This window comes from Misgurnus anguillicaudatus, chromosome 5 (assembly GCF_027580225.2).
Source record: "Misgurnus anguillicaudatus chromosome 5, ASM2758022v2, whole genome shotgun sequence".
NCBI lineage: Eukaryota > Metazoa > Chordata > Actinopteri > Cypriniformes > Cobitidae > Misgurnus > Misgurnus anguillicaudatus.
This window is the reverse complement of record NC_073341.2, coordinates 98693-108585: the sequence shown is the minus strand read 5'-3', so window position 1 is coordinate 108585 and position 9893 is coordinate 98693. Positions and strand designations below refer to the sequence as shown.

Sequence of the window (9893 nt, the reverse complement as noted above, 5' to 3'; positions counted from 1 at the left end):
GTGAGGTGAAATGTGACGTTGAGTGTTGTGGACAGTTTCCAGGGGAGTGCTGTCCTTTACATCTCCAACACTGGACTGCAGGTCTTTCTTCCTGGCGTTGGAGGCAAGTTTAGGTGGCATGGGTTGAGGTAGTTTCATGATTCATAATGTAATTGCTGAGCATGGTCTTTTTCCAGCTGATGTCCAAGTTTTACCAGTTTATCCACAGAATTGACTCTGCTGCATACTTGGCTGGCAAGATAGGGTTTAATGTTTTTTAATATCATTTTAACCAATTCATTCTCTGTTAATGATGGTTTCCAACGTTTACACATGGCTCTATATGTGAAGGCGAAGTCTCTTATGTTCTCATTTTCTCCTTGAGTTCTTGTTCGTACTCGCTCAGCAAGTTCGTCCTCATAATCTTCTGAGAGAAATGCTGATAGAAAAGCTGATTCAAGTTCACTCCAATTTGTAATAGAGGATCTGGCTACCTCCCACCAATCCCTTGCTGTTCCATAAAGGACAGTGCGGAAGGTTGCCAGAATATCTATATCCTCCAGAGGATGTAATGCTAAAAAATCTTGACATTTAGTAATATATAACAGAGGGTCACTATCATCTGATGGTCTGCCAAAAGTGGGAAATATTAATTTTAAATGATCACTTTTGACCATCGGTGCTGGCTGTAGATGATGTTGAAATGAAGATGGATTTGAAGTTGTTTGGATAGTTGATTTGGAGGTACTTTGAGGGTCAGTCACTGTTGTTCCAGAGTTTTTTAAATGACTTATTTCCACTTTTATCTCTTTCAGGCCATCATTTAAAGCATTCACTTGGGCATTACACTGTCCAATCTCTTGGAAAAGTTGATCCCGATCTTTCTGTGTATTCTGCTGCATACATTGTAAGTCTTTCTGTACCTCTACTTGAAATTGTTCCACCATAAATCAAATTTCAGAGATAATGGTGCTTTCACTTTTTCCTAGTTCACCTTTTACAATTACCTTCATGGCTTTTGTTAATTGATCTGTGTTCTCCTCCATACATTGTTGTTGGACAGTAATGACTCTTTGAAGTTGTTGATGATGAGTTTCAATCTTGGTAGTTAAAGTGTCAACTTTGACATTACTTATTGATGTAGCTGTTGCAAATTCATTCATGAGTACCTTTAAAGCTATGTCCTGCTGTTGTAGGCAATTAAATAGGTAATCCCAGTTCCCTTGCACTTGTGTTGATAACTGATGAATTTCTCTTCCAGGAGTAGGGAGAAACCCTGGTAAGTCATGCTGAGTTCCAGACACTTCTGCTGAGGTACATAACTGCATGGAGTCTGGGCGAGGAGAAATGTTGGCTGCTGATGTTGGAGGAGCAAAATGAAGTGTAGTCCTGGGAGTTGGGAACTGTGTGGGTGTTGAGTGAAACGTGGGAGCATATGATGGTAGCTGAATTGGTCTGGGTAAATGTGAGCTTGGTTGCCCAAGTGGCCATTTGGGAGTGTCAATATCTGGGGGTCAATTTCCACAAAAGTAGATGGATGAGGAGGGGTTTGGGCCATGTTTAAATGTGTATAAATGTTGTGGAAATTTTGTTATGATTTAAGTACAAAAAAGGGTTAATTTTCCACACACACAAAAAAATTAAATTACAAAGGGGTTACATTTTCCAATGGTTTATCAGTTAAATTTCATAAACACATTAAGTTCACCCAATTGTTCAAAACCAAGAAATTCAGCAGTTCAGTTCAGACCATAGCAACACAAAATCAATTAAACTTTTAATGCATTCATTCGTTGTGTCTTCAGAATTGTTTCACAGAGGGAAAAATGTCCATACAATTCACCAAAATGTCAGTATTAAGTTCACAGAATCAAAAAGGTCCTTTTTAAATAAAGTTCACAGTTCACTGTAAAATGGTTCAGTTTTTAAATGTTCGGGTCCCTGTTCGGGCGCCAAATCTGTAACAGTGGTAACCTGGTTTAAGTTAGAAAGTCTGTAGAGGTGAGATTCAAACCCGGGTCTCCAGCGCAGTAGCCCAACAACCTAATCACTACGCCATCGAGTTGTTTAAAAAAAAATCACACTTTCTAGATCAAGTCAGGTCCATGATTATAGACTTATAAAAAAAATTAACAGCTTAACAGTTCGGTGCCAGGTAGGGTGCGATCCTACCAAATTTATTTTTAAGACAAATAACCGGATAACTCCGTAATATCACCACCAATTACAAGACAAAAAACAGCATATCAAAACAAAAATAAACAGCATATCACATAAGTGAATTGAAGTAACATGAACATTGTTCGGTCAAAGAAACACTCATTTTTTCATAATCAGACACATATCATTTTATGTCCGTAGAGTAAGGTAAACAAAACAAACTTGAATAAATGAACGTTATGAAAGAAAAATTGTGTGTGTGTGTGTGTGTGCGTCTCTGCCTAAATAAGATTGTGCGTTTGAACTCAGATTGTATGAGTGATGCGGCACTGAGGCACTGACCCACTAGCAGCACGGGTTGTATACGGGACTCCGGAACTCCACAGAACAGCAGGATCAATAATCCACAAACAGGACGAGGCGCATATTCTCCAATCCACACCTGAACTTGACCAAACAGACACTTCAAGGCAAAACTGTCCACATAGCCACAGGCTTATCAGTCTCTGCACGTCCTCTTCATTGTTTTAGATCATCACACTCGTACAAAAACAAGGGAACAACTCAGCGCTCCCAGAAGTGAAAATCACAGGCTTTTATAGGTTGCTCCTCCTCCTTCATTAGTTACATCCTCCAATCGGTTTTCAGAACATAACAACACGCATAAGAAACGGACAGAAAAACACTTTATCGCCACATAACAAACAGGTAAACCAGTAAAATAATCATCATTTATTGTTAAAATAATTTTGAAAATTGAAGTTCTGTGTGTTCTTATTGTACTTTTTTATTTCGGCGAGTAAGCACCATACCGTAAGCTTCATTCCCTTTATGGCGGGTAAGGTTCATACTGTTGTATTCTTTTATACTGTTTTATTCATACTGCTTTAAATCATTCAGTAAATGCAAAGTTAAACCGATGTGTTTTTAATCTAGATTTAAAAGTGTCTACTGTTGAAACACATCTGATCTCTTCTGAAAGCTGATTCCAGCTACAGGTTCATACTGTTGTATTCTTTTAAACTGTTTTATTCGTACTGTTTTAAATCAATCAGTAAATGCAAAGTTAAACCGATGTGTTTTTAATCTAGATTTAAAAGTGTCTACTGTTGAAACACATTTGATCTCATCTGAAAGCTGATTCCAGCTACAGGTTCATACTGTTGTATTCTTTTAAACTGTTTTATTCGTACTGTTTTAAATCAATCAGTAAATGCAAAGTTAAACCGATGTGTTTTTAATCTAGACCAGGGGTGTCAAACATACGGCCCGCGGGCCGCATACGGCCCACAAAGGTGTCCAATCCGGCAAATCTTGCTGTTGTATTGTTACTGCTCCACTTACAAGATCCTCTTATTCCGGTGATCCACTTCGTGTTTTCCCGACCGCTCCGCAGCATCTCTGTGTCCACTCTCTGCCTGGAGAGCGAAGACGACAGTTTCCGAAGTTCCCCAGATAGCAAAATCTGCCTGGCCCACCACTGGGCCACACATTTGCTTGAGTTCTGGCCCAGTACTGGCTGGGTTCCCGGCCCAAAACTGGTCCACACACTAAAAATTGGATCAAACTATTAAATCCGGGCCAGTTGTGGCCCACACCCAGTAAAATAGCTCTTACATACTGACTTGGCCCAGATCTGGCCAACCCACTGTAAAGTGACTTAAATTGTTTATTTGGCCCAGGTCTGGCTAGCACACTGTAAAGTGACTTAAATTGTTTATTCGGCCCAGGTCTGGCCCAGACACTTTGTTTTACGTGGTCCACAACATCTGCGTGGTCCCTGGGCCAGATATGGCCTAGAAACTGGTAAATATTGTATATTTTTAATTTTACAAGAAAAATACACCCATTTATGAAGATTAATAGCTTTTATTAAAAAATTACACACATTGTAATGTGAACACATTAACAGTTAACAAATACATAAATATGAACATATATTAACATGTACCAAAATTTAACCAAGTACATTGTAATTTTGAACAAATTAATTCTTAACAAATTCAGTACACTTTACAAAAACACTACAAATACACACATACATATATCTCTTACACAACACATTTTACAAACACATAACCCACTTTATAAACAATTTTAAAGGGATAGTTCACCCTTAAAATTATAATTTTCTCATAAATCACTTACCCCTGTGCCATTCCAAACCCCCAAGTGCTCCGATTGTCTTTAGAATACACCCTTAGAAATGTTTTATGAAAACTGGGAGGATTTTGTCTGTCCCATTGACCTAAGTTAGTCTCACAATCCGTTTCCGATTTCAACTATTTGTTGTCCTCCTTGGTTGTTCAAAGTGTATTCAAGATCAGACTATGGCGCATGCTGCTGACATCACCTGGAGCTCACGTCACCTGCTGACATAGTTATCAATGTTTTTTTGTTTTTTTTCGCACTTTTTTTAAAGCATAATGCAAACATTGTAACAATACTTAAACAGCCCATATAAATGTACAAATTACTTGCCAGCCTATTCTGTCTGTACGCTGGCAACTATGTCAGCAGGTGATGTCAGCAGCATGCGGCGTAGTCCGGTCGTTAACACGCCCTAAACAACCAAGGAGAAGAACAAACTGTTGAAAAAAATCGTTCATTGAAATACTGATGGAACACTGACCTTTTTGGCGCTGTCCCTCATTCCCCCCTGGGAAACGGACTGTAAACCAACTGAAGCCAATGGGTTTTCATCAAAAATATCTAAAAACGTGTTCCAAAGACAATCTAAGCACTTGTTGGTTTAGAACGACAGAGGGGAAGTGATTTATGATAAAATTGCAATTTTGGGGTAAACTATCCCTTTAAGCAATTACACCGAGACAACAAGTAAAACAAATGAATTAACATTTAAAGAAAAAAATATCTTACACACACACATTGGCATATGTGGTTTACGGGGACAATTTCATAGACGCAATGCATTTAAACTGTACAAACTGTGTATTCTATTGCCTTAACTTACCCCAGTCGCTAAGCCCAACCATCACAAAAACCTGTTGAAAATCTTTAATCTATGAAAAAGTACCACTTAGTATTGTGTCCCTGTAAAGCATGTTTATAGCATATTAAACATGTCATTATACACTATTCCCCATAAATATACCAACGCACGCACACACACAAACACAAACACACACACACAAACACACACACACACACACAGTAATTAAAACAAGTTAAACACGTTTAACCAAAACACCACCACTCTTTTTACAGAAGAAAACATTGTCCTTTGCAGACACAAACACAGGCGCTAACATACACTAACTGCTTTCCTTTTGCTAAAGTCGTCTCTTGCACCCACCCTCTCAATCGAGCCACCTCTTCATTGTCGCCTCCACAACTGTAAGGGACCTTTTCCGAACTGCATCTTTAAAATAAATAATCCATATTGTAATTGTGAAATCTTTAACATTTAATAAGCATTTAAAAAATCCCTTATTTTTATTAACAGATAATTAACAAATATACTTACCAATCACTATCTCTGAGTTGGAGGGTGGCAAAAAGTCTTTTCCATCCAAATGAGGCAGGGAGTTGTCAATCGCCTCTTCAGTTTATTCCATGTGCAGTCTCGTATCTGTCCCGCCAATAAGCCCCAACCAGTTAACCTAAAACAGATTTATAGTCTTAATAGTTGGTCATAGTTTTTACAGGACACATACAGTAGTTGATTGATTATAACAAAGAGGCGATGCATGCTATGTTTTGTGTGTTCATTTAAGGAAAAGTTGTGCGCAATTCATAGAAGTAACTGTTGTGTGTTTGTTGTAGTCCAAGAAAATAGATTTAAGTTGGAAACGATAACTGGCGTCGTTGTTTACTTTGGAATTTGTACATTTGCATATCGTTAACATGTGTAACTATAACACTTACACGTCAAAGGGTGTGTAATTTTGTGATTCTGAAAATATGTGCTCTTTAACTACTTAACTACTCTAGCTCAAATAAGGTTATGTGTACTGCTCCTTTTTATTAAGACACGAATGTTTATGCATGACTGCATTCTCTGCTTGATTACTAAAAACCTGTTAACCTGCACGAGGACGACTGGTTATTACATCTTTCAAAATGGATTTAGCTTACTAACAACAATATTAAAACTACCCGTGATAGCTGGCTAAATGTGCAGGAAAATTCACGCTTCTGAACATGTAGCAAATGTTGGACTTTAAGGCGTCCATTGCATGTTCATAATTAGAGGAAAGACATGGTATTAAAAAAATAAGCTATTTATTGATCAGATATGAAAAGGTTTTACAGCGCGCTGGGTTGTTTCAAAGCCACATTTGGCAAGCAACCAACCCCCAGCATTTGGGGAAACAATTATTTATAAAGTATGTGACGTCGATCTTCTTCTTAGAATCTCCAACCACAAAGGCTGCTTTTCCTCCTTGATCTGACTCCATCACCACACCCAGTTTCAGCCTGTGGGGGTATATACCACACAAACATACAGAACACCTTGTGCCCTAGAGCATTTCATCCTTATATGGCAATGTCTTATTACAGGGTAATCTTCTACATTATTCATGGGCACAAAGGCATAATCATTTATATATTTTAATACATTAATATTCATGACAACATTTAATTTTTTAAATCCAAACACTTCTATATGTAATAATCTGGAAATGAATGATTATTAGTGAATTAATATCGAAAGCATGTATTTCTTTTGTCTGTGTGTTTTCTCCTTCAAGCCTTGTTCTTATTTTGGCTATCACCAGCAGCTGCAAGGTCGGTCCTACGCTCAACCGAAACCACGACCTTGCAGCTTTTACACACACACAGACAGCCCTCATATTTTCAGCACAGGAATCAATTTTGTAAAGGCACACATAAGCTGAATTATAATAATATGATTAGTAGAATACATTTAAACAACATCAAATTCCACACAAACAATTCCTCTTCATTGTTCTCATGCATGTTTAACATATAAAAACTAAATCAGTGACTTACCAGTTGTTGATGATGATGTTGTCGGTGTCAAAGGCAAGCTCAGCTTTGTGCTCTGCTTGATTCAAATCAGTAACGGCAGTCGGGATTTGCCGTTCAACAGCTAAAGGGCTGATTGTCACGTCAAGGAATTGGGCCGTGTACTGTATACTGTCCGTCTGAAGCATAAACATTTTTAAATTGGCGCCAAACAGCGTTACAGCCGGCATGTTTCAGTTCCACTGGCATTGGGCCACATACTGAATTTCTGACATCATGCATATCTTGGCAGTATTATATTAAACCGTAATCGGTCCAGGCACAATGCAATGTAATCAGTCTGACTACACAATGCCAGATTCGGCCCGATTACACTGAGACACTACTTTAGCAGACCCGGACTTCAGCTGCATATGCTTACACTTGGGCCAACAGCTATAAATAGTGTTTAGTACTGGTATACTATTTCCTCATCTGGGCCAGTTCTGGCGCATACACTAAAAATCTGTACGGCTTTCAGCCGACACTGGCGGAAAAAAGCCAGAATTGGCCTAGAACTGACTGCTATCTGGGTCGTTGCATTAACAGGTAGATTAATTACATTAAATCAGTTGTTAAACAACAGAATTATTAATTTGGAAGTTTGTTTATGTATTTCTTCCGGGAATGATTTGCTGTCGGTGTTTTAAAAGTGCTAGCAAGCAAACAACAACAAAATAGACACATTCTTATTAACGTTACAATACATGTCTAATTGATTTAATGTTTCCGATCAGATCTAAGTTAATATAAACACTAAATTTGCTGTTGTTGGCACACTTTGTAGACAAAAAATACAAAAAAACCAATGCCTTCACAAAATAACGACAGAGAACAGAAAGAGAGGCTGCTAAAGGCAGTTCAACATTGCAAACATGGATTCAAAGCTCCATCAAGCCAGCAGGTAAATCATATTGAATATTTAGCAGATTGTCACACTTTAATTCTTGTTATTATATTTCCCATTATAATCACATGCTAGTAATATAACACATCATAATATTTTATTAAAACCATAATAATAGTACCAACCCCCCTAGTGTCCTTTTTGGTTTGGGCCACTGCCCCATCTAGCATTTTCATTTTCTAAATGACTGTTCTCATTACAAATATATTCCAAAGAAAATTTAATGATTTATAAATAATTTTGGCATTAAGGAATAATGCAAAAGAAGTTAAATTAAGGCTTTTCAACCTAAGGCCAGTGGATTTTGTACAGATGTAAATTTGTGTGTATAATATGTACATTATGAGTGTGACCTTATGAATAGGCCTGGCAAACTCGACTCCTTTTAAGGATCCGGGTTATTGTGAGTCACTCACCAAAGTGATCCGGGTTGTGTGAGTCACTTGAATCACTTGAGTCAGTATTGCTAAATCGCCAAGGAAACTCAGTACGGACCCACTTGTAACCGGCTGATCCACGCGACTCGAGATTCTCAGAGCCGGAAACATTGCAGACTCGCAGACCATGGGACCCGCTCTACAGATCCACTAACCGGCTGCCGGTTGGTGGATCTATAGAGCGACTGAAGTCTCCTCAAAAGCAAATCCACAACAAAAGCCTTTCACTTCTGAGATAACATGCTTATAGGTTTTAGGTTTGGTGTGTGTATGGTCGACCATTTAAAAAATAGGCCTAATAATAGCATAATAATATAGAAAAAACTGTGTCCTGCTTATGCAGCCCCCAGAGGCGGAGAGACGGTTCGCGCTGATCAGCCGGTTACGGATCAGCGGTTACGAGTTGAAAGATTCTCGAGTCAGAGCAGATCTCTTGAGTTTGCAATGTTTCCGGCTCTGAGTGAGAATCTCGGGTCAGTTCGCGGCTCGCACGGATCCACAGGTCTCTCGAGTTTGCAATGTTTCCGGCTCTGAGTGAGAATCTCGGGTCAATTCGCGGCTTGCGCGGATCCGCGGGTCTCTCGAGTTTGCAATGTTTCCGGCTCTGAGTGAGAATCTCGGGTCAGTTCTCGCGCAGATCAGCCGGTTACGAGTGGATCTGTAGTGCGAGCGAAGTCTCATCAATAATGTTTAAAGAGGTTTGTGTGTGTGGTGGCGCTGTTTATGGTTTTACAATGAATTGTAGTAGGACTCAACTGATCCGGGTAAATGACACTAGAGACTCGCGACTCATGAGTTAATTTAAAGATCCGGGTTAAAGATCCGAGTGAGTCGCGACTCATACAGGTCTACTTATGAAATGTAGTTTTCACAGAGCTGTGTTTCTCTAGTTTTCTTGCTGAACAAACGAATTAATTGGTTTGTTTAGTTAATATTAACACAATTATCAGCACACAAAAGTTTAAAAAAAATATCCGGCCCTCACATCATGGCGTTATTTACCATCCGACCCTCAGCATAAAATGAGTTTGACACCCCTGATCTAGACTGTTGAAACACATCTGATCTCTTCTGAAAGCTGATTCCAGCTCCAGGTGGCATAATAACTGAATGCTGATGCACCTTGTTTTAAGCGAACCCTTGGTTTTTCTAAATGACCTGATCCTATTGATCCGAGTAATCGGTTTATATTCAATTAGCATATCTGTCATGTATTTCGGTCCTTAGCCATGAAGTGATTTTTAAACAAGTAACAGTACTTTAAAATCCATTGTCCATTGCAATAATCGGCTCTGCTGGTGATAAAAGCATGAGCAAGTCCTGTCTTGAGACAGAACATCTAATTCTGGGAGATGGCTGGCGCAGTCACGTCCCCGTCTCCCCTTTACTCCCTTGCTCGTCCGGATTTCAATAAAGCA

The 9893-nt window shown here is 38.9% G+C and overlaps 1 long non-coding RNA gene across 1 annotated transcript; it reads right to left on the bottom strand.

Annotated features, from left to right (window-relative positions):
- Window positions 1–4798: 4798 nt before the first annotated feature.
- Window positions 4799–9497, bottom strand: LOC141363878 (uncharacterized). Its single transcript, XR_012369459.1, has 3 exons — window positions 7117–9497; window positions 5627–5762; window positions 4799–5521 (listed from the first exon to the last, which is right to left on the bottom strand). It is a non-coding gene; the product is annotated as an uncharacterized lncRNA (long non-coding RNA).
- Window positions 9498–9893: the final 396 nt, after the last annotated feature.